The following is a 23,712-nucleotide window of genomic DNA, read 5'->3' as shown; positions in this document are numbered from 1 at the left end:
ATCCACTCTTACATAATCTTTTACCTTATTACTAGAACCCCTTCATTTCATTCCAATGTCATCAACATTCAGAAATTTTACAATGTTTCTGTAAATAGATTTTAAATTTCCTCCAATCTTCTTCCACCGACTCTTCTCCCTGATCTCGAATTCTGCCAGTCATTTCCGCCATTTCCATGTAGTCCATTACTTGCATCTGCCATTCTTCCAGGGTGGGTAGATCTTGTGTCTTCCAATGCTTTGCAATAAGTATTCTTGCTGCTGTTGTGACGTACATAAAGAAAGTTCTGTCCTTCTTTGACACCAATTGGCCGACTATGCCCAGGAGAAAGGCCTCTGGTTTCTTCAGGAAAGTGTATTTAAATACCTTTTTCATTTCATTATAGATCATCTCCCAGAAAGCCTTAATTCTTGGGCATGTCCACCAAAGGTGAAAGAATGTACCTTCAGTTTCTTTACATTTCCAACATTTATTATCGGGCAAATGATAGATTTTTGCAAGCTGGACTGGAGTCATGTACCACCTGTACATCATTTTCATGATATTCTCTCTTAGGGCATTACATGCCGTAAATTTAACCCCAGTGGTCCACAACTGCTCCCAGTCAGCAAACATAATATTATATCCTATATCTTGTGCCCATTTTATCATAGCAGATTTTACCGTTTCTTCCTCAGTGTTCCATTTCAACAGCAAATTGTACATTCTTGATAGTATCTTAGCATTGGGTTCTAACAATTCTGTTTCTAGTTTTGATTTTTCCACCTGGAAACCATTTTTTTTATCTAGGTTGTAAACCTCTCTTATTTGAAAGTAGTGTAACCAGTCTCACACCTTCTCTTTAAGCTTCTCATAACTCTGCAATTTCAATTTGTCACCTTCCTGTTCCAAAATTTCCCAGTATTTTGGCCATTTGTCCTCCATATTAAGTTTTTTCAAAGCTTTCGCTTCCATAGGTGATAGCCACCTTGGGGTTTTACTCTCCAAAAAGTCCTTATATCTTATCCAGACATTAAACAATGCTTTCCTGACAATATGGTTTTTGAATGCCTTATGTGCTTTAACCTTGTCATACCACAAGTATGCATGCCACCCAAATACATTATCATACCTTTTTTAGTCTTTTAGCCAAAATATCTGCAAAAATTTTATAATCTGTCAGGGAACTGCCATCGGAAAGGCAGGCGGTGGAAGGGCTCTCAGACGCTAAGAGAGACTCAGCAGCAGAGGAAGGTACCAGCAGGGGGAGGGAAAGAGCTCAGAGAGAAAGTGAGTCGGAGGGAGGGCTCCGAGAGACCGCCAGTGAAAACAGTGGAGAAGTCTCAGGACCCCCCATAGGTACACCCACTCCTCGCCGGAAACTGTCTCGCCGAGAATCCCGAAGACGCGTTTCCGTTAAGGAACTTTTATGTTGGAGCAGATTCCGCAAACGCCCACTGTCGGATTCTGCTAGCGATTGAGGGAGTCATGTTTAAGGGGGCTCCACTTAAGGCAGAGTTTGAGAACCATGCCCAAGCTCTGAGGGACTAAGCTTTAACGCACAAGCAGCTCATCATCCCATCACAGCAATCCGACAGTCCTGAAAGCCGCTTGTGCAAAGAGAGGCATCATGAGCAACCCAACCGGAGCCGGAGACGCAGGAGGAGCTGGAGCGGGTCCAAGCCTGGAAGAAAGGTACAGGGTGTTGGAGCTCCAGCTAGCGCTGCAAACGGCGAGGCTCGAAGAGAGGTGGGCTCAGGATGCGGACAAGGGAAAAACCACCCCACTCGCAAGGAAGATGCCGGGGTTGGTGCAGAAGTTTGGGGGGGATCCCAGAAATTATCAAGCCTTTAGAACAGAGATGCAATACGCCCTCAAGCTGCAGTTTGATGACTTTCCCGATGAGGAATCGAGAGTGGCGTTTATCATTGGGCATCTCGAAGGGGGGGCGAAAGACTGGGTGAGGCCCCTGATGGCAGCGAATAATGACGTTCTAAAAGACTCGAGAAAGTTTTTTCGCGCCATGGATCTGATGTTTTCCAGCGAGATTGAGCAAGGGGTGGCGCGCAGACAGTTGATGGCGTGTAAACAGGGGAATCGCTCCGTCCGAGAGTACTGGACAGAGTTTGCCATGCTGATCCATAAATTGGGATGGGACCTGACTGCGGAACCGAGACAAATGCTGTTCGAAGAAGGTTTATCCGCGGCGGTGAAGGATGAGCTTTCCCGCGCGCCCAGGGCGGAGTCTATGGACCAGCTGACTAAATCCGCGCTCACCATAGGAGCGCGCCAGCAGGCGAGAGCCTTGGAGAAGTGGAAAGGGAAAGGGGAACGTTGGAGTGAGTTCCGCATTCCAGAGATGCCAGAGCACCATTCTCTGCCCGTAGAACCGATGGAGATTGGGACAGCGCGTGCGCGCGGAGTTTCAAACACCAACAATGGGGGGAAGAAGGAGGGAAAGAGCGCCAAGAAATGTTTCCTCTGCCAACAGCCAGGTCACTTTGCCAGAGTATGTCTGCAAAGGAAGGGATGGCAAGGAATGGCGGGAGCTGTTGGGGGTGAAGAAGAGGGGGTTCAGGAGCAGGTAAAAGCCAACGCCTGGTTGCCAGCATCGGAGCACAGCAGCCAGGCCAAAGAGCAGTGAATGTGCCCAAGCCTGAACCCCCAAGACCAGCGCTTGTAGTAGAGGTGGTGCTAAAGATAAAGGCGCTATTGGACTCAGGCAGCTCCTGCAATTTTATGAGCAAGGAGTTTGCAGCAGAACACCAGATACAGACGATCCCTTTAAGTAACCCCTTACAGGTCACAACGATTGATGGGAGGGAGCTGTTGGGCGGAGAAGTTAACCAACAGACTGTCCCTATGATAATGAAGGTGGCCAGACACACGGAGGTAATAGCGTTCAATGTGGCCACCCTGGGAGGGGCGCCCATCATATTGGGGATGAGCTGGCTAGCGCTGCATGATCTGCTAGTGGGATGGCACCAGCGGGTAGTTTCCTTTGGGTCAGCACATTGCCTAGCACACTGCAAGGGAGAAGGGGCTCAGGGAGGAGCCAAGGCCACCCTAGCAGGGATGGAAGTAGCTGATAAAGGGAAGGTACCACGACAATACGCCGACCTGGGTAACGTCTTCAGCGAAAGAGAAGCAGATAAACTGCCCCCGCACAGGCCCTTTGACTGTCAAATTAACCTACTCCCAGGAGCCCAGTTACCAGTGGGCAAGCTGTACGCAATGTCCGACCGGGAGATGCAGAAGTTAAGGGAGTTCATTGACAAGAACCTCAAACGAGGTTTCATCAGGGAGTCACGAGCGGTGGGGGGTAGCCCAGTTTTCTTTGTGGACAAAAAAAACACGGATAAACCCAGGCTTGTAGTTGATTACAGGGCCGTAAATGCCGTGTCAGAACCCGTGACCTTCCCCATGCCAAGAATCGATGACATTTTGAACCGAGTGAGGAAGGGGAAAATCTTTACCAAACTGGACCTGAGGGGGGCGTATAACCTGATACGAATGAGAAAGGGAGACGAATGGAAAACTACCATGTTCACCCCCCTGGGGGCCTTTGAGTATCTCGTTATGCCCTTCGGTCTACAAGCGGGCTCAGCCTGCTTTCAATCGTTCATGAATCACGTCCTGGGACCTTTACTTTACAAAAACTGTGTGGCATTTTTAGATGACGTATTGGTGTACTCAGAGAATGAGGAGCAGCATGTGTGGGGCGTAAGAGAGGTACTGAGCTGGCTGCAAACAAACCAGCTGTGGGTGAAACTGGAGAAATGTCAGTTTCATACCAGAGAGGTGGAATTCCTGGGGTACCGTTTATCAGACAAAGGATTGGCCATGGATCCCAGCAAGGTTCAAGCGGTACTGGAATGGAAGACACCGAAGACCAAAAAGGACGTACAAAGGTTCCTGGGGTTCGGAAACTTCTACCGGAAGTTTATCAAGAACTTCGCCCACTTAACGGCGCCCATCACTGACTGTCTCAGCAGCAAAAAGAAATTTGTCTGGACGGAAGAGGCGCAGCGAGCATTCAAAAGATTAAAAAAGGCGTTCGCGTCGGAAGAACAACTTTTGCACGTGGATCTGCAACAACCGACGAGAGTGGAAACAGATGCATCAGACCGTGCGGTGGGGGCGGTGCTTCTTCAGCAGGGAAAGGATACGTCGGAATGGAGACCGTGTGCATTCTTCTCTCGGAAACTGAACAAGTCTGAGAGGAATTACACCGTGTACGACCGAGAACTACTCGCCATTCATGAGGCGTTCCGGAGGTGGCGACACTTGCTGATCGGAGCGCAGCACAAGGTCCAAGTGTGCACCGACCACAAAAATCTAGAATACTGGAGAACTGCCCGAGTACTGAACCAGAGACAAGTGAGATGGCCCCAGGAGTTCTCCAAATTCAACTTTGAGATTTGTTATGTGCCAGGGGCAGAGAATGTCAGAGCGGACGCCCTCTCTCGAAAACCCGAGTTTTTAGAGGGGGAGGGAGCGCCCGAGGAGAGACATATCATCCCAGAGGACCGCTGGGTGTGTGGGGCGGCATTGGTGGGGCCGAGAGAATTGGTGGAGGGAACCCAGAGCGATGAATACACCCAAGATAAGCTCAGAGGACTTCGGGGAGGTGGAGAGAACACAGGGGGTTTTGAGGAAAGGAACGGAGCGTTGTATTACAAGGGGGCACTGTACATACCCGAAGGAGAATTGAGGGGGCGGGTACTCAAACAATTGCACGACAGCCCCACAGCGGGGCACTTCGGGCAACACAAAACCATGTGGTTGGTTACCAGGGAGTTTTGGTGGCCCAAGGTGAGGGAAGACGTACGGGAATATGTAAGGGGGTGCGACCGCTGCCAGAGGGCAAAAGGGGAGAGGCTGGCACCGGCGGGGCTACTGGAACCCTTACCCACACCAGAAAGGCCATGGGAGGCAGTATCCATAGATTTTATGACGGATCTGCCAAAATCCAAGGGGAAAACAGCTGTCATGGTGGTAATAGACCTATTGACCAAGATGTGCCACTTTATAGCCTGCTCACATGCGGTCACAGCAGAAGAAACCGCCAAGTTGTTTGTAAAACATATTTTCAGGTTGCATGGTGCCCCCTTGAGGGTGGTCTCAGACCGAGGGAAACAATTTACTTCCAGGTTCTGGAGGAAGCTCATGAGCTTACTGCACGTGGAAGTCAATTTTTCGACTGCCCGACACCCAGAAACGAATGGGCAGGCGGAAAGGGCGAACAGCATTCTACAACAATACCTGAGGTGTTATGTAAATGACAGAGAAAATGATTGGGTAGATAAGTTGGCTCTGGCAGAATTTGCCTATAACAACGCGGAGCATGTGTCCACAGGGATGAGTCCCTTCCTGGCAAATTATGGGTGTCATCCCAGGGCATTTCCAGGAGAGGGAGGGGAAAGATGGAGTGTCCCGGCAGCGGAACACTTTGTAGAAGAGATGGAAGCGATCCACAGGCAGCTCCAACTTAATTTAGAGAGGGCCAAAGAAGAATACAAGAAGCAAGCAGACAGAAACAGACGGGAAGGTGAAACCATAAGGGTGGGGGACCGGGTGTGGTTATCCACCCAAGGGTTGCCTTTTAAGGGGGGATGTAAGAAATTGAAACCTAAACGGCTGGGACCATTTCAGGTGATACAACAAGTCAACCCAGTGGCATTCAAACTTAGGTTGCCCAACCACATGAAACTGCACACAGTTTTTCACAGGTCCTTACTGTCACCGCACCGAGGGGGGCGGGAGTGGGGGGGACGTGAGAGGGAGGTCACTCAAACACCAGTGATAGAAGAAAGGGAACGCAACAATCATGTGGCAGGAATCGTCGATTCCAGGTGGAAGGGGGATCGGGTGGAATATCTGGTAGAATGGGAAGGAGAACCGGAGGCAGAGAACACCTGGGTACCGGCAGAGGAGGTCAATGACGAGGTTTTAATAGAAACGTTTCATCAACGATTCCCAAGGAAACCGCAGCCGGTAACACGGTTCAGGAGGGAATACTTAGGCACCACCGATGAGGAAGAGGAGTTCGAAGGGTTCCCAGAATCAGGGCTGGAAGAAGGTGTAGATTCCGATGAGGAGGAATACTTGGGGGGAGGAGACGGAAGTCAGTGGAAAGAAGTGTTTGAGTCCTCGGACGATGAGGAAAGTTCTTTCCGGGGTTTTTCGCCCTCACCGCCCGTAGAGGAGGGGGCGGGAGGGGGTGAAGGGGGCCCTGGAGGGGAGGTGGATGTCAGGGAACTGCCATCGGAAAGGCAGGCGGTGGAAGGGCTCTCAGACGCTAAGAGAGACTCAGCAGCAGAGGAAGGTACCAGCAGGGGGAGGGAAAGAGCTCAGAGAGAAAGTGAGTCGGAGGGAGGGCTCCGAGAGACTGCCAGTGAAAACAGTGGAGAAGTCTCAGGACCCCCCATAGGTACACCCACTCCTCGCCGGAAACTGTCTCACCGAGAATCCTGAAGACGTGTTTCCGTTAAGGAACTTTTATGTTGGAGCAGATTCCGCAAACGCCCACTGTCGGATTCTGCTAGCGATTGAGGGAGTCATGTTTAAGGGGGCTCCGCTTAAGGCAGAGTTTAAGAACCATGCCCAAGCTCTGAGGGACTAAGCTTTAACGCACAAGCAGCTCATCATCCCATCACATAATCCTCATTGAGCAAAGATATGGGGCGGTAGTCCTAAAGCTGTGTCTTCTCAGACTGTTTTCGGTATAAGTGTAATATAAGCTTCCTTCCATGACTCTGGTGCCTTTTCCCCTTCCAATATTTCATTGCAAACTTCCTTCAAAGGTCGCACTAACCATTTTTTCAAGGATCTATAATATCTTGAAGTCAAACCATCCGGTCCTGGAGTTTTACCCAATTGCATGTTCTGAATGGCACCTTCTACCTCCTGCTCCGTTATTTTGTAATTCAACATTAGCTTATTTTCTTGAGAGATTTTTTGTAGTCCATTTGTTTTCAAAAATCGATCAATGTCAATTTCTTTCTGCGTCTCTTGTGTATATAATTGTTTAAAGTACCTCTGGAAGCACTTTCTGATCTCCACTGGATTCTGTATATTCTTTCCTTCCACTTCCAAATTCGTAATAGTATTGGGTTTTTGTCTTTTTTTCATTTGCCAAGCCAGTAGTTTTCCACATTTATTTGTCGATTCAAATGTCTTTTGTCTCATCTGTTTAATTTTCCATTCTATTTCCTGGTTCATCATTTTCATATATTGTACTTGATATAACTTTATCTCTTTCAGAATCTCCTGCAATTTTGGTTTCGCTCTCAGTTTCTTCTCTCCTTCCTTTATTCTCTCCAGAATCTTATCTTTTTTCTCATTTTGAGCTCTCTTCTTAATTGCATTCTGTTGTATCAAAATTCCTCTCATAACCGCTTTACTTGCATCCCAGATTACTCTTTTTTCAACAGTAGTGTTCATATTTGTCTCAAAATAGTCTCTCAAGGTTTCTTGGGCCTTCTTGGTCACTTCTTCGTTCCTAAACAAAGTGTCATTCATCCTCCATCTAAAGGAACCAATTGGTGTTAGTTTCATTTTCATCTTCACAGCATTATGGTCGGAGCAAGTTTTAGGGCAGATTTCCACTTTTCTAGTCTTCGGAGCCAGCCCTCTAGTTACCCAAATTTGGTCAATTCTTGTCCATGTCATTTTGGCCCTCTCTTCCCAAGGGGTTCTTCATTCTCCAGATGTCAACTAAATCCATATTGTCAGTCATGTCGAAAAAGGTTTTTGGTAGTCTACCATCCTTAGTAACTACCTGTCTCTGTGCCTTGTCCATATTTGTAGACACCACTCCATTCATGTCCCCCATCAAAATCATATTGTAATCCATATAGTCCATCAGAGTCTCATGTAACTTCTTAAAAAATTCTGATTTTCCCTTGTTTGGTGCATAAATGCCTACTATCAAGAATTTCTCTCCTTGTGATTGAATTTCAATTGCAACAAATCTTCCTTGGTCATCTTTAAATATAAATTTCGGTGATAGGCTCTCCTTTGCATAAATTACTACTCCTCTTTTTTTAACTTTGTCTGATGAAATAAATTCATGGCCCAGTCTTTTATTGCTCAATACCTTCCTGTGTAGCCTTATCATGTGTGTTTCTTGTAGACAAATCAAGTCCAATTGTTCTTTTTTTAATAAATGAAAGACTCTTCGCCTTTTTCGCGGGGTGTTCAGTCCATTAACATTCCAGCTTAATACTTGCAGTGCCATGATGTAGTTACTCTGATTTTCCTCCAACTGCACCAAGTGCTTGCTCTTGTTCTGTCGGTGGTGTTGGTATCAATTTCACTGGACAGTCCAGTCCAAAAGGTAGTCTTGCTATGTCCAGTATTCCTCTTTTTGGTGATTTTCTGTCCAATGCTTTTTGTTCTAGTCCTCTATCTGGTGATCTTCTGTCCAATGCTCCTGGCTCTTTTCCAAGTTCTTTCTGCAGATCTTCTTTGTGATTTTTCAGAAACCTTTCTTTATCCTCTACTGATCTTATTTTTATCTTTCTTCCTTTAAAACTAAAGGATAGGCCTTGGGGAAATTCCCACCTGAAGATAATTTTATTCATTCTCAGCAGGACACCCAGATCTCCGTAATTGGACCTAAGGTCCAAAAGATGTTTCAGGATATCTTTGAATATTTCCACTCTTGACTGCTGTATTGCCAAGGTCTTCTGATAGTGCAAACCCAGAATTTTATCTCTCTCTTCTTTAGATCGGAGGGTAATCAAACAGTCTCTTACTCTATTCTTCTTCCCTCCTCTTCCAAGTTTAAAAGCACTCACGATTTTAAATTATTCTTGGTCCAAATCCAAATCCCCAAAATCTGCAAATTCCTGTGTGAGAAAGTCTATCAAACTGTCCTTCTCCAATTCAGGCACAGCTCTGATCCTCAAATTTGTCTGTTTTTCCTTAGGTTCGATCATAGAAAGCGTTGACTTGTGGTCCTCAAGTTGCCTCTGTAGGTCTGGGACTCTCTTTGTTTCCAGTTGTGTTATCTTAACTTCCACGGCAGCAACTTTTTCCCTGGCTTCCTCTGTGGTCTGTCGGATTGAAGTAGATTCCTGTAACAATTTCTCAATGGTTTCTGTATTAGTATTCACCTTTTGTCCCAAACTATTTATACTTTCTGTATTTAAATCAATTTTAGTAGTTGCAGCATCCACTTTTGCATTTGTTGCATCTGCTTTTTTATTAAGCTGTTCCAATGAGTCATTTATCTTACTCAATGCAAGCGCTAGAGCTTCTTCTGATGACATTCCTCTTGGCTTAGATTGTGTTAGTATGGCCGCAGATGAAGCAGAAAGGCCGGATGCTGATGCTCTTCTCTGCCAAGACTTCCCAGACCTTGTTGTTTTGTCTGGGAGTGACGAATCTACTTTTTCTTTCCCATCTGCTATAACACTTAAACAAAAAATCCAAGGTCAATCCCACAGCCACACAGTTTATCTTACAAGTGGAAACTTTCCCTGATCTAACTGTTGTAACAATTTCAGAAACTTCCTCTAGGGGGAAACAGTTGCAGTCTCTACTTGTTTTAATCCAAAATAACACCTTTTAAAACCCAGCTCAAATAAGAAAGTTAGTTTCAATTTTCAGTTACTTTTCCTCCTTTTTAAGATCAGAAGAGGACAGCTAAAAACAATGTATCTCTCTTACTCAGCTAGCTGTCAGCGAGTGGTCTATTCACAAACAGTACGCATTTCAAAGTACGGCAGTCTTATTATCCTATTGGCAGCCCGTTCCCAGGTTCTGAGCGGTGGAATTTTAGCTTCCTTCCCTCTCTCTTGCAGGTACATATAGTCCAAAACTCCCCCCCCTCTTCTCCTGCTTCCAAGGGGGGGGGGGTTTCACTATTTTTTTTGTGTTGGAAATTTAGTCCTTTCCGATCGGCTTTCCAAGACTTTAGCTTGCAGCATCTTTGCTTTGATGTATTTACAAAAGCGGAAGGCGGACTTCTTATTTGAGCCTCCCCGCTTCGGTACCAAATTAGGTCTTTTTTCCTTTTAAAAATTTCCGATTTATCCTACTCACGGGTAGTTGCTTTTAAGATCAAATTGTCCACAGGAAAAAGTCAGCGCTCTCCGGCAACGGCTGTGCGGCTTCGCTCCGTGGAAAAAGCAGTCGATTCACAGCACCATGCCGCTCACCCCGCTTCGCTCCGGAGCCCCGAAGTCAGGTTTCCCCGCGAGTTGGGGTGGTGCAAAAGGTGCCCGCCGAATCCCACGTTCGCAGGCTTCACCCGCCTGTGATTTTTGAGGGGTCTCCGCCTACGCCGTGGCGGTCAGACCCGGTTCCCACAGAGCAAATTCCTCCTAGTCAGAGGAATTCCGCCATTACCGATGGCGCTAACCCGGAAGTCAGAGATACTGGAGGATCGTCTGTTTCATAGCAGCTCCTGTGCCCCTTCCCTCTGCTGCATTTGGCATGAAATTGCCGGTGATTTCCCCAGGAGTAAAAAGGCCTACCTACTCTGGGCTTATTCTTGGGAATTACTTTGCAACAAAGAAAAAAGCTTTTCGTCTTCTGTTTCTTTCCATTTTTATGTTTTCAAAATGCTTGATATCTGACACTGATTTCTGTATTTTGTGTTTTCTTTGTTTTTCAAGCTTTCATAAAAAATAGCCTTTGAAACCAGCTGGTACCGTGGTCAGAAGACTTGCCTTCGTGTCCACAGAATGGAGAAGAAAAGTTCGCCCAACGAATCCCTGGGTGCGACCCCAGAGACCTCCGGCTCCCACCTGGCTGAGCCTTCTCATTGCCAGCTCACTTCGATGCCCTCTGTTCCCAGAGATACCACTGGAAGAGCTGCTTCCCTTAGCCAGGAACAGTCGGGGTCCCAGCAGCCTTCCCAGCAGGCCTCCCACATTTCCTCCTCCTTGGGCAGTGCTCCATTGCAGGTCCCCGAGCAGCTTGCCGAAGAAAGGCCCCATGGCACTGGCCAAAGTGCTTTCCTCCCATCTCTGGGTGAGGTTTCTTCTTCCCAGTGCACCACCCAGGGAATGGGTCACCAGCGTGCAGCGACGTTCTCTAGCCTGCAGTCTGGGAGTAGGAAAAGTGTGATCTGCTTTGCGGGCATCTCCTTTGAGAGTGCTCTCCAGGGGACCCAGGCTGTTTCCTCTGCCTCTAAGTCTCCAGAGGGGTCTGTCCCAGCTCCGAGCACAGCTGATCTGGCTAAAGGCGGCCAGGGGCAAGGCCAGGTAAGTCCAGATTGAGAGGTAGGGAAAGGGCTTTGAGGCTGCAATGCCCTCCTTGAGTCTCTCCAGCTGCTTTGGACAACTGCCCCCATCCCTGACCCCTGGCCATACCGCCTGGGCCTGGTGAGAGATGGAGCCCCAGAACACCTGGAGTGCACCAGGCTGGGGAAGGATGTCGTGAGGTGGAAGGCAAAAGCAAGGCAGACAGCCCATCCCGGGGTCGATCCTTTCCCTCCTTCTAGCTTAATGGCTCACCTGAGCCGCCATCCTTTAAACTGGGGAAGCAACAGCGGCTCATCAGAACTCACAAGTTAGGAAGTCCTATGTTATCGTCCCCATCTTCTTGTTATGTCCTGTTGGTGGGGAGGATCGTGCCGCTTTCCTGTGGGTGGGCAGCCAGCCAGCAGCAGGCTGGCAGGTGGGCCCAGGGAAATGGCTTTGTTGGGGGAGCCTCAGAACTCGTCCTCTGCATGTTTGTTCCCTGTTGCCCCAAAGTGGGAACTGTCTTGCAATTCAGGCTTGTGGCACACAGGTAGAGAAGGGGAGCCGTTTGTCTCTTCAGATGCCTGGGAGAAGAGAGCAGTGGGTGGGGGCAGCCTCTGCTCCCCCTTCTAGAAAGGAGGCCTTTGCCAACATGGGTGCAATTCTGCTCCATGTGGGGAAAGTGTTTATCCATCATGGACTTGGGGGGATGCTGCTGCCAGCCCATATGGGCTTTGAAGGATATTTTTTTACTGTAGGCCTGTTTATTCTGCTGCATTTCAATGTTTGCCTATTTTCGGACCTAGTTGTAAAGTACCTTGAGATTCCCACATAATAGTTTGCAGGTAAATACTCTAAAAATAAGAACTCCAACGAGCTCTTCTACCTGGAAGTGCAACATCAGCCCTTCAACACATCAGCATGATGTGCAGTTGTCACACGACTACGATTCATAAGCCATGAATGCAGGTCTGAATAGTGCCCCTTTGGAAACCCCCACCCTCCATGCAGAAAAAGAGCATCTGCCCCTGAAATCCTTTCAGTATAAAGTGTATGAATGACAGGCAGCTAAAAAACTGTCTCCTTGGCTATTTGGCTCATGTGTCTCATAGAACAAACTCCGTGGACGAAAACAGCCTTGCCAGGAATGTGAGCCGACTTTAATCCAGCCTGCCCTGAAATATCTCAGAAGTGAAGCAGGAGAAAGAGGCCCAGTTTATGGCGGTGAGCTGACTTGGTTTTGAGTAGGAGGGTGTGCGCTGCAGGGGACTGGTCTGCTTATGTGAATAGGCTGGACTACAAAACCTCTGGCTACTCTTATATTCTTTTCCTGCAAGGCTGCAGTTAGGTTAGTGAGTGGCAGGCTATTGACTGTCTTGTGTATCAGCAGCACTGTAGAGTCAGGCCAGATGGCAAATCCTGATAGTTGGGGTCGGGATGCATATGGAATGGGTTCGGGAAAGAGGGGTGGCCACTTCCAATCTACCAGGAAGCATTTTTCTGCTGGAGAAACAGCTTGCACCAGCAGAGGGAGGCAGCACTCCACAGAAAACCTCTCTGTCATACAAGCAGTCCTCTACTAGGAGATCCTTGGGCTGGGAGGGGGCTGGAAGTGACCATATTCCAGATGAGGGGGAGCATGAAGCCAGGCTCTGGGTTTCGTGTTGGAATGGAGATGTAAAATCACTTCTTTTGTATTCAGGTCAGGACAAGAGATCCACACCTGGGAGCTTGATGGCAGCTGAAGGGATCCACGGGGATCCAGGGCAAGCTGCACTTGCTGCTCAGGTAAGGCCAGAAGGAGGCTTACCAGGCGTCCCCGGTTGCCAGGGAGAGTCCCTGGATTCAGCAATCTGTCCCCGGCAGAAATGTGTCCCCGGAATGTCCCCGGATGTACGCCTGGGGACTTCCTGCGCTGCAACATGGCTGACGCCATGGCAGCAAGCAGCATCGGAGGTCCCGACTACATCCGGGGACATTAATTAAATCTGGGGACATTCCAGCCAGTTCCAGCCAGCCAATCCGCCATTTATATACCCAGAATCCAGAGCAGCCTTTTCTCATACTCCTCTGAGGTACCACCACTGCAACACCAGCGCTTGGCCTTCTGGCACCTGCAGGCTAGGGAAAGAGCTCTTTAGCACCCTGGGGTGGAGCTCCTTCTCAGCAATAGCACTGTCTGCTCATTCCCAACTTCTTCAACCAGTGCCTCTGTGCCTTCTGTAAATGTCTGGAGTAAATGTCTAGCAGGAAGTGTCTGTCCTCTCCAGGATGTTGAAATACTGAAGAAGGCGCCCAATAGCCCTAAGACGGGGGCGGAAACAGTACTTAAGGATGATCAAGCATTGCGTATGAAGGTCCAGGAGCTTGAAGAAAAACTCCAGCTGTTGCCAGCAATACTCCAGGAGCCGCAAGGAAGAGGTATTTTTGAGAATCCTGTCTTCACAAATTCCGGGGACATGGCCCTCCCAGTGTTAAGGTGGGGAGGTGGGGTTGGGAGTTTGCAGATAAGAGTCCAAAGTTAAAAATGTAAAGGCTAATGGAATTCTATTTAAAAATCAAAAGTCGCTGTGGTGGTTCAAGTTATAGTGTCAGACAAAAGACAAGATGGAAATGAAAACATAAGGAACAGAGAAAAGAGATAGAGAGAAAAAGAAGAAAGAAAGAAAAAGATAACACAAAAAATCCTACTGAAAATAGTTTGTTTGTTCAGAAAAGAGAAGGAAAAGGGAAAAAAACCATTGTAATAAGTAAATAGAAAAGGGGGGAAGTGGGGATGGGAAAGTAGATATATATATAGAATTCTTTAATGAGAAATTAAAAAAAAAACTTTTATAACTTTTTTTGAGTAATAGCAGCTCTTTTGGCTGAGGTGTGGCATGCAGCTGAAACAGTATTTCAGAAACTCCAGGCGTTGCCAGCAACACTCCAGGAGCCGCAAGCCAGAGGTATTTTTGAGAATCCTGTCTTCACAAATTCCGGGGACATGGCCCTCCCAGTGTTAAGGTGGGGAGGTGGGGCTGCGGGTTTGCAGATAAGAGTCCAAAGTTAAAAATGTAAAGGCTAATGGAATTCTATTTAAAAATCAGGTCAGGACAACAGATCCACACCTGGGAGCTTGATGGCAGCTGAAGGGATCCACGGTGATCCAGGGCAAGCTGCACTTGCTGCTCAGGTAAGGCCAGAAGGAGGCTTACCAGGCATCCCCGGTTGCCAGGGAGAGTCCCCGGATTCAGCCATCTGTCCCCGGCAGAAATGTTTCCCCGGAATGTCCCCGGATGTACGCCTGGGGACTTCCTGCGCTGCAACATGGCTGACGCCATGGCAGCAAGCAGCATCGGAGGTCCCGACTACCTCCGGGGACATTAATTAAATCCGGGGACATTCCAGCCAGTTCCAGCCAGCCAATCCGCTGCCTGGGGGGGGGGGGTGCCCCGACCTTGCTGCAGCCGCCGCCGCTGAGGAGAGGGAGAGCCCGACCCGAGAGAGAAGAGACCCAGAGGAAGGTCTGTCTGCTTTAAGGCCTCATTGCTGAGCAAAAAACAGCGTTCTTGGCCGTTCCTGTGGCGTACACCCCTCCCCCCTTTTCTCCAGCTGGACGGCTTGTCTTTGGGGCGTTGAGGCAAAGCACAGCAGAGGGGATCCCCTGTCCCCCCCCCCCACCACTTTGTGGGAGAGCTCGCTTGCAGATAGGGATAGTGCACGGTTGGAGAGCCTTTTATTTGTAATTGCCCTGCTTGCTTAGAAGGGTAGTTGGCGGATGAAGTGAATCAAGTCAACTTTAATTGTTTAACCTGCCAGAAAAAGGGCCAGTTTAGAACAGCGGCTGTCTAGTTCACAGAGTTCCTGAACAAGCATGCATGGAAACACCGGTTTCTATAATGACTGAAATGTGCTTCATTTGCAACTAAGTAGAGCGTCTCTGCTAATGCAGAGCACAATCCACAGCTTCAGGCAAGGCCATTTATATACCCAGAATCCAGAGCAGCCTTTTCTCATGCTCCTCTGAAGTACCACCACTGCAACACCAGCGCTTGGCCTTCTGGCACCTGCAGGCTAGGGAAAGAGCTCTTTAGCACCCTGGGGTGGAGCTCCTTCTCAGCAATAGCACTGTCTGCTCATTCCCAACTTCTTCAACCAGTGCCTCTGTGCCTTCTGTAAATGTCTGGAGTAAATGTCTAGCAGGAAGTGTCTGTCCTCTCCAGGATGTTGAAATACCAAAGAAGGCGCCCAATAGCCCTAAGACGGGGGCGGAAACAGTACTTAAGGATGATCAAGCATTGCCTATGAAGGTCCAGGAGCCTGTAGAAAAACTCCAGGCGTTGCCTGCAATACTCCAGGATCCGCAAGGAAGAGGTATTTTTGAGAATCCTGTCTTCACAAATTCCGGGGACATGGCCCTCCCAGTGTTAAGGTGGGGAGGTGGGGTTGGGAGTTTGCAGATAAGAGTCCAAAGTTAAAAATGTAAAGGCTAATGGAATTCTATTTAAAAATCAAAAGTCACTGTGGTGGTTCAAGTTGTAGTGTGAGACAAAAGACAAGATGGAAAAGAAAAGATAAGGAAGAGAGAAAAGTGATAGAGAGAAAAAGAAGAAAGAAAGAAAAAGAAAACACAAAAATCCTATTGAAAATAGTTTGTTTGTTTGTTTTTTCAGAAAAGAGAAGGAAAAGAAAAAAACCATTGTAATAAGTCAATAGAAAAAGGGGGGAGTGGGGATGGAAAAGTAGATATATATATAGAATTATTTAATGAGAAATTTAAAAAACTTTTTTTTAAAAAAAGAGAAAAATAAGTAATAATAATGAAAATGAGTAAATGAGTAAGAAGTGAATAGAAATGGATGAATAATGAGTAATAATGTATTAATAAAAAAGGGAGGGTTGTGTGTATAACTAAAGAAGAAGGAGGAGGGAGAGAGAGAGAGAGAGAGAGAGAGAGAGAGAGAGAGAGAGAGAGAGAAGGGAACAAGAAAAAGGGGCAGTTTGAATTCTCCTGTGGGACCCCCAGGGCTTGGTGTCAGGTCCCTAGATTGGGGCTGAGACGGCGATTCCAGGAAATGGGCTCCAATGGTTCAGGCCGCCTACCTGGGTTCATAGGGCTTTAAAATACGGATAAGAAATGGACTGAAAATAAACTAAATAAAATAAAGCATGGTTTTTGCTGCACTGGCAGGGGAGGGTCCACGCCGCGTTCTTCTAGCCCCCAGCCGGTCCCCGGTGCGCGGTTCCTCTGCTCTTTTGCTCCAGCCGCTGGTGATATTGGCTTGGGGTCGGAGCTGGGCTAGGTGGGGCGTTCCCTCCGGGCTTCCCTGTCTCTCCCGATCCCCTCCTATCATTCTCCTCCCCCCCCCCCATGTTACCTGTGGGGGCGCCTTACCAATACAGTCGTACCTTGGATCCCAAACGCCTTGCGACTCGAATGTTTTGGCTCCCGGACGCCACAAACCCGGAAGTGAGTGTTCCGGTTTGTGAATGTTCTTTGGAGCCCAAATGTCCGACGGGGCTTCCACAACATCGGATTGAGTGCAGGAAGCTCCTGCAGCCAATCAGAAGCCGCGCCTTGGTTTCCGAATGTTTTGGAAGTCAAACGGACTTCTGGCATGGATTCCGTTTGACTTCCGAGGTACCACTGTATATCTTCTCGGAGCAGGGGCAATCCCATTGCCGCCTTCAGTTCTGGTAAAGCTAAGAATTGCTTGTGCAGATCTTGATGCTTTCAAGGCCGAGGCTGTCATCTGATGAGACCCAGTACTCCTATCAGAGAAGCAAATCCTCAAATACAGTCATACCTCTTCTTCCGCTCGGTTCAGGTTACGTCTTTTCAGGTTGCGTCCTGCGGTGACCCGGAAGTAACGGAATGGGTTACTTCCAGGTTTCGCTGCTCGCGCATGTGCAGACGCTCAGAATGATGTGCAGACACTCAGAATGTTTGTGCTAACAACACCGTATGGTTGGCATGTAGCAAAATGGATACATTATGGGATAAAACTGAAACAGGGAAATATCTGGCCATTTGGGTTCCTTTATTACATCATTTACATAAATGTTAAAAAGCAGAATTTTAGAAAGTATTTCAAAGTGTTTAAAATGATTTAGGAATTACAAGGTTAACTTTTTAAAAAAGATATTAAATAGGTTTTAAAAGCCTGTATGTGTAACTGCTGATGATGTTGGGGGGTGGCGGCAGCTGTGGTTGTAAGACTCCCTTAAAACTGATTTACAGTGCTGGCTCTTGAGGATTGAAAGGGCACATAAAAAGGCCTTGCCCCAAATTAAAGAAAAACCAACAAACAACCCCAGTCAAACAATTAGAAAAAAAGCCTGTGGAGCTCAGATGAACAAGTCCCACTTTGGTGCAACTTGACCGGAATGACATGCACAGATGCTCCCTTCTTTTTCTCAGTGATTACAGCTCTTTTGGCTGAGGTGTGGCATGGAGCTGAAACAGTATTTAAGGAAGCTCAAGCATTGCGTGTGAAGCTCCGGGAGCTTGAAGAGAAACTCCAGGCGTGGCCAGCAACACTCCAGGAGCCGCAAGCCAGAGGTATTTTTGAGAATCCTGTCTTCACATGGCCCTCCCTCCCAATGATGTTGGGTTTCAAGTCCCATCATCCCTGATGAGCGCTGGCCATGTTGGCTGGGGCTTAGGGGAGTCCCACCACAGTCTGGAGCCCAGTTCAGTGCGCCTTTGTGGGCAGCTGGTAGCCATGCCAGGGTCGCCTTCGCTGTGTGGAAGGGGTGGCCTCCCCCCCACCCCCACCCCATGCGCAGGAGACCAGAGGCCAGTAGCAGAGGTTTGCTGCCTCCTTGTATGCCCATTTTCCTGCCAAAAAGAATAAAAATAGAGCATATGGTTGCACATACCAGGCACCAATGTTCATGGTGGTTCTTTGGCTTTTCCTTCAGGTGAGGAACACGAGGAGGAGGAGGAGGAGCAGCAGGTGGAGAAGGAAAAATAAAGAAAATGGGGGGGGGGGGCAATATATATTTTCCTATATATTTCTATTCTTAGTTCTATGTATTGCTTCTTTATTTAATAAAATTTATTTTTAAAAGCCTGCAAAGTGGTTTACCAAAACAAAAAACAAAAAAGCCACCACAGCAGTAAAATCAAGAAAAATCAACAATCCTATTTTAAAACATACAAAAGCTAAGATATTAAAAGAGATGAAAATTACTTCAACTTCCTAAGCTTCTAGGTATGCTTGCCTCAACAAGAATGCTTTTAGCAGGTGCCTGAAAAGCGTCTAGCAAAGGCACGTGCTTTGTTGCAAGAGGCGGGGAGTTCCAAAGGGCAGGTGCTGCCACACTAAACCATGCAGTACAGATATTCTGCGGAACCTGTGGTAGCGCTTGAAACTGTGAGAATTCCAGCTCCATGATTGCAGTCATGGGATTGTTGTCTATGTTTTGACTCCACAGAGTGGGAACTGACAGCGACAGGATGTTTGTGTTCCTGTGTTCCGTGAAGTGGGACTATTGTCCTTTGTTCTTTTTCTCTTTGCTGTCTGATGCTCGAGAGAGAGGGAGCCATGTTGCAGTGCTCCGTGTGTGTGTTTACATGTAAATAAAGTTGATTAGCCAAAATGCTGAGTTGCTGAGGTCTGTCACGCATGATGCACAAACTCTGCGGATCCCTAAGTGTGCCGGTGTCGCTTGGCAGCGGTCGCTGTGATGTTCGGGCTGAAGAAAGCTTATGAAGCTCCCAAACGATCGACCAGGAGGGAGGGAACATGCCAGTCGGGCACGTGTCTCTGCCAGGTTGCTACTCGAGTGTAGGCTGAACTCCTGACAGAAACTACGGAAGGGGAGGTTTTAGTCATGGGGATTTCACCATGCTCTGAAAAGGAAAACATTGATTTCAACAGCAGGCCTGCACAGCAGCAATCTACTCGCCTGCGAGTCTCATCATGATCAGTGGGACTTCTTCCCGAGCCGGCGGTGCATAAGATGGGCTGCACCCCTTGCACCCAACTTGTACCTAAAGCTCTGCACAAGCCTGCCTGCACCAGAGAAGAGTGGAGCTGGAAGGGACCCCTGAGGGTCATCAAGCCAACCCCCTGGGGCAATGCAGGAATCTCAAGTAGACTATCCCTGACCGATGGCCCCCCGTCTTCTGTTTTTCCTCTCAGCCAGGACACACAACAACGGAGACTGGAGGTGGGGGGAAAGATAAATTTTGACGAGGGAAAGGCAATGGGGCCGATTTGTCAGGCGCACACAGGCACAGCTTGAAGACTTTACGCAGAGAGGAACCCCACACGGGAGACACAGATACACAAGCACACAGAAGTCAATAACCCAAGAGTGGCTTCTAAGTGGGGGGTTGGCTGAGGACAGGGTGGGGTGAAAACATGTGGAGCTTTGCAGAGGGGAGGCAGAAAGCGTTTGTCAGAGGGAAACTCACTTTCCCTGTTTAGAAACCGGCCAAGATCCCTTCTGCATTTGCAGCGCTGCCCCCAAAGTGACCCTTTCAATCCACATGGTAGTCCAGCTGTAGGCGCTGGTCTTCCAGGCAGAATGAAAGGCGCACCCACCGATCCCGCTTCCTTCCTCTCCCCTTCCTGCCCCCCTCCGTTCTTTGCTCACCTGCCTCCTTCCCGTCCTCTCCCCTGCCTGCCTCCTCCAGCCGGGAGCGCCCACCCACGACTCCCAGCTTCCCAAGCCACCAGTGAATGTCCCCCGCCCCCCGCAGGATGACACCCTGCTCCGCCACTGCTCTGGAAGAAGCTGTTCTGCTGAGAGCAGGACATCTCTGAAGACTCGGCTGGGGTTCTGTAATCTCTGGTGATACATCCCACTGGCCGAGGTGTGGTGAGCTGCAGACTGACTCCCACAAGTCACCAGCTGAGAGGTCCATGGTCCAGATGCCACTACACCCCTAGGTGCTGAAAAGTACCAACTTGAATGGCTCTGAAAGGAAATCAGACAAATTCAACCTTGAGATTTCTATGCTGTCCATCGGACTGGGTTGCCCCAGCCATTCTGGGCGCTGCCAGCAAATTGAAACATCCAAAAGAGTAAAACACCCCAAAATCTTTCCTGTACCGAAGCCAATTGGATTGACTGTTGAATCTTCTTCCAAGTACTTTGGAAAGGACAGGAGCTTTCCCGGCACTTGAGAGCAGTCTGCTAACGTAGGGGTACAGGCCAGGCCACAGGGCACTCCCAGCTCAATCCCCTCACCTCAGCATCGGCCGCCTGAGGCAGCTGCCTCACTCTGGCTCATCAGAGGTCCGGCCCTGCTTGGGAATATGAGTGGGAGAGGGCCACTGCACTCAGGTCCTGCTTATGGGCTTGTTGTGAGCCTCTGCTGGGCAACTATGGGGAACAAGGTGCTGGACTAGATCATCCATTGGTCTAATCCAGAAGGACTGTTCTTACATCCAGGGTGGACTGGAGGCAACTCCAACTTGCAAAAAGCCCTGGAACACCAAGAATTGCAGACTCCCGCACTCGCAAGCAAATGAGCTATTGCTTCGCTTCTTAAACCAAAAGAAAAAAACAAACCCACGTCCAGTAGCAAACAGACCAATGAAAGTTGCATTTTTGCGTGGGTAGGAAGGGTGTCATTTTCCTTTGGCTGATTTAGGTCCTCGGCTTTTTTTTTAATAGATAATTTTATTCAATACAAGTTAAAATACATACATAATCACAACAAAAGAAAATACAAAAGAGAAAAACAAATACATCTATCCAAGGAAAAGGAATTAGAGAATATTTTGTCTCTTTTCATATTTACAGTTATTTTTTAAAAAAAATAATATTTATTACTTTTAAACCTTACAAAAAGGAGAAAAGAAAAAAGAAGAGAAAAAGCAAAAGAAAGAAAAAACAATACAGTACAATATATAAACAATACACGACACAACATTAACACATTAAACAAAACAAGACAGAGCAAAAACAATTCAAAAACACACATCATACCATTTCAATACCCTCTCTTTCATTCCCTTGTTTCATCGACCTCCTCTCACCTCCCTTTTTGTATTCCATTTCTATTAATTATTTCAGCAAATCCTTTCCATCTTTCTCTATTTTCTGCCATATAGTTATCTTAACATATTTTAACCTTATTTCCAATTAATACTATAATACTTATTTAGGCTTAATTCCTTATAACATTACTACTAAAGCCATATAATTTCATTCCAACATTTTTCTAACACTCATTAATTTTACATTATTTCCATAGATAGTCTTTAAACCTTTTCCAATCTTCTTCCACCGTCTCTTCTCCCTGGTCTCGGATTCTGCCAGTCATTTCCGTCAATTCCATATAGTCCATCAACCTGGTGATCTTCTGTCCGAGGCTCTTAACTCTTTGCCAAGTCCCTTCTGCAAGTCTTCTTCATATTTATACATGCACTTTACTTTGTCTTCTACTGATCTTGTTCTTATTTTCCTTCCTTTGATGCTGAAGAGTAGATCTCGGGGAAGCACCCACCTAGCAATGTTTTTATTCCTTCTCGACAGTTCAGCCAAATCTCCATAGTTAAAACTAAGATCCAAAAGATATTTCAGGACGTGTTTCAAAATTCCTCCAAATCTGGAGGTCCCCACAACTCCAGTCTCCTCCTGACGCAAGTCCAGGTCCCAAAGGTCAGTAAATCCCTGCATGAGGGGATCTATCCAACTTTCCTTCTCCAGTCCAAGCAAGGCTCCAATCCTCAAAATCTGACTTTCTCTAAATTCAATCATAAAAGGCAATGAGCATTTCCAAAACGTCAGTCTTACTAGCAGCCCGTTTCCAGGTTCAGAGTGGTGGTAATTTGACTTTCTTCACTCTCTCCTGCAGGCTTACACGATCCAAAATGTCCCCCCTCTTCTCCTGCCTCCAAGGGGGGTTTAATGATTTTAGCCGATGAAGTTTAATCCTTTACGGAAGGCTTTCCAAGACTTTAGCTTGCAGCCTCTTTGCTTCAGTCTATTTACAAAAGGGGAAGGCGGACTTCCTGTTTGAAACCTCCCCGTTTTGGTGCCAAATTAAGACGTTTAAAAATCCAATTTTCTGTTCTACTCACGGGTAGTTGTTTTAAGATCAAATTGTCCACAGGAAAAAGTCAGCGCTCTCCGGCAACAGCAATGCGGCTTCACTCCGTAAAAGAAGCAGTCAATTTGAAGCACTGCGCCACTCACCCCACGTCGCTCCGGATCCCCGAAACCGGGTTTCCCCACGAGTAGGGGAGGCACAAAAGGTGCCAGCCGAATCCCACGTTCACAGGCTTCTCCCGCCTGTGATTTTTAGTGGGTGTGGTGGCCAGACCCCGATTTCCACGAAGCAAATTCCTCCCGATCAGAGGAATTCAGCCATTGCTGCAGGCGCCAACCCGGACGTCCCCCATATTTACAGTTATTTATACCTCTATAAAATGCTATTCATGATAACACAGTGAAATGAAATGTAAGATATCAGCATAAAGAAAAAGGGAACAAAAAGAGAATAAAAAAGTAAAAAAAAGGTCATATATGAAAATTTTTTTAAAGTAGATAAGTACTCACAATACATAGCCATTTCTCATCACTCACATTCAATTGTATAATTTCGTCTTGTCCTTATCTACCTTAAACAAATTGTTTCTTTTGAAAGAAAAAAGAAAAAAGGGAAAAAAGAAAAAGAAAAAGAAAAAAAAAGAAAAAAACGACTTCCACCGTTTACCTCACGCGTTTTTAATAATCCGTTCTTCAGAGCCTCTGTTCTTCATATTTTCCCTTTGGGTTTCCTTAATGTCTCACTTTTTTATATTACGCACAAGATTATTCTAAACACAACCAGATTTTTGTAGTTGAGCCCTGGTTTTCTAAATAATCATTTAAACACTCCCATTGCTTCATAACCATAGTTTTGGATTTTCTCCTTATTATATCTGTCAATTTTGCTAATTCCAAGTACTCGCAAAGTTTCCCCAACCATTCTCTTTTTGTTGGGATGCTTTCCTCTTTCCAATAGCTAGCAATCAAAATTCTTGTCGCTGTTGTCGCGTATAGAAATAAGTTAATTTTCTCTTTGGGGATATCTTTATCTAAGATTCCTAATAAATATGCCTCTGCCTTTTTTTATGTGATGTCCTTATCAATTTTTTTATTTCGTCATGGATCATGTCCCAAAAGATTTTAATCTTTGGGCAAGTCCACCACATGTGATATAATGTACCTTTTGTTCTGTTACATTTCCAACATTTGTTGTTGTTCCTTTTATTTATTTTTGACAATCTGTCAGGGGTTAGGTACCATCTGTGGTGCATTTTTCTGAAATTCTCCCTTAATAAATCACAAGCAGTAAAATTTATATTTTCCTCCCAAAAAGTTTTCCATCTTTCCAGCTCTATCTCATATCCCAAATCGTGCTCCCATTTTAACATGTTTTCCCCTTTCGTCTCTTGTTCTAGGGTGGTTTTCATTAATAGTCTATACATTTTTGCAAGTATTTTTTGATCGCTCTGTAGTATTTCCTTTTCGAATTTTGAGGTTTTATTTTCAAATCCCCCCCTTTTTATGTCTTTTTCATAAGTTGCTTTTAATTGATAATAT

The 23,712-nt window shown here is 46.8% G+C and overlaps 3 long non-coding RNA genes across 3 annotated transcripts in view; 2 read left to right on the top strand and 1 right to left on the bottom strand.

Moving 5' to 3' along the window:
* The window catches only part of LOC310836093, a 382,060-nt gene that overhangs the window by 145,719 nt on the left and 212,629 nt on the right, over positions 1–23,712 (bottom strand). The window lies entirely within an intron of this gene.
* Positions 1–23,712, top strand: part of LOC310836100 — a 267,356-nt gene that overhangs the window by 52,631 nt on the left and 191,013 nt on the right. The window lies entirely within an intron of this gene.
* Positions 10,989–14,326, top strand: LOC310836076. Its single transcript, XR_014559849.1, has 3 exons — positions 10,989–11,199; positions 12,291–12,402; positions 14,268–14,326. It is a non-coding gene; the product is annotated as an uncharacterized lncRNA (long non-coding RNA).

Source organism: Podarcis gaigeae (assembly GCF_964106915.1).
Source record: "Podarcis gaigeae genome assembly, chromosome: W".
NCBI classification, from domain to species: Eukaryota; Metazoa; Chordata; class Lepidosauria; order Squamata; family Lacertidae; genus Podarcis; species Podarcis gaigeae.
Note: the sequence above shows the minus strand (reverse complement) of the source record. Positions and strands in the feature narration are given on the sequence as shown.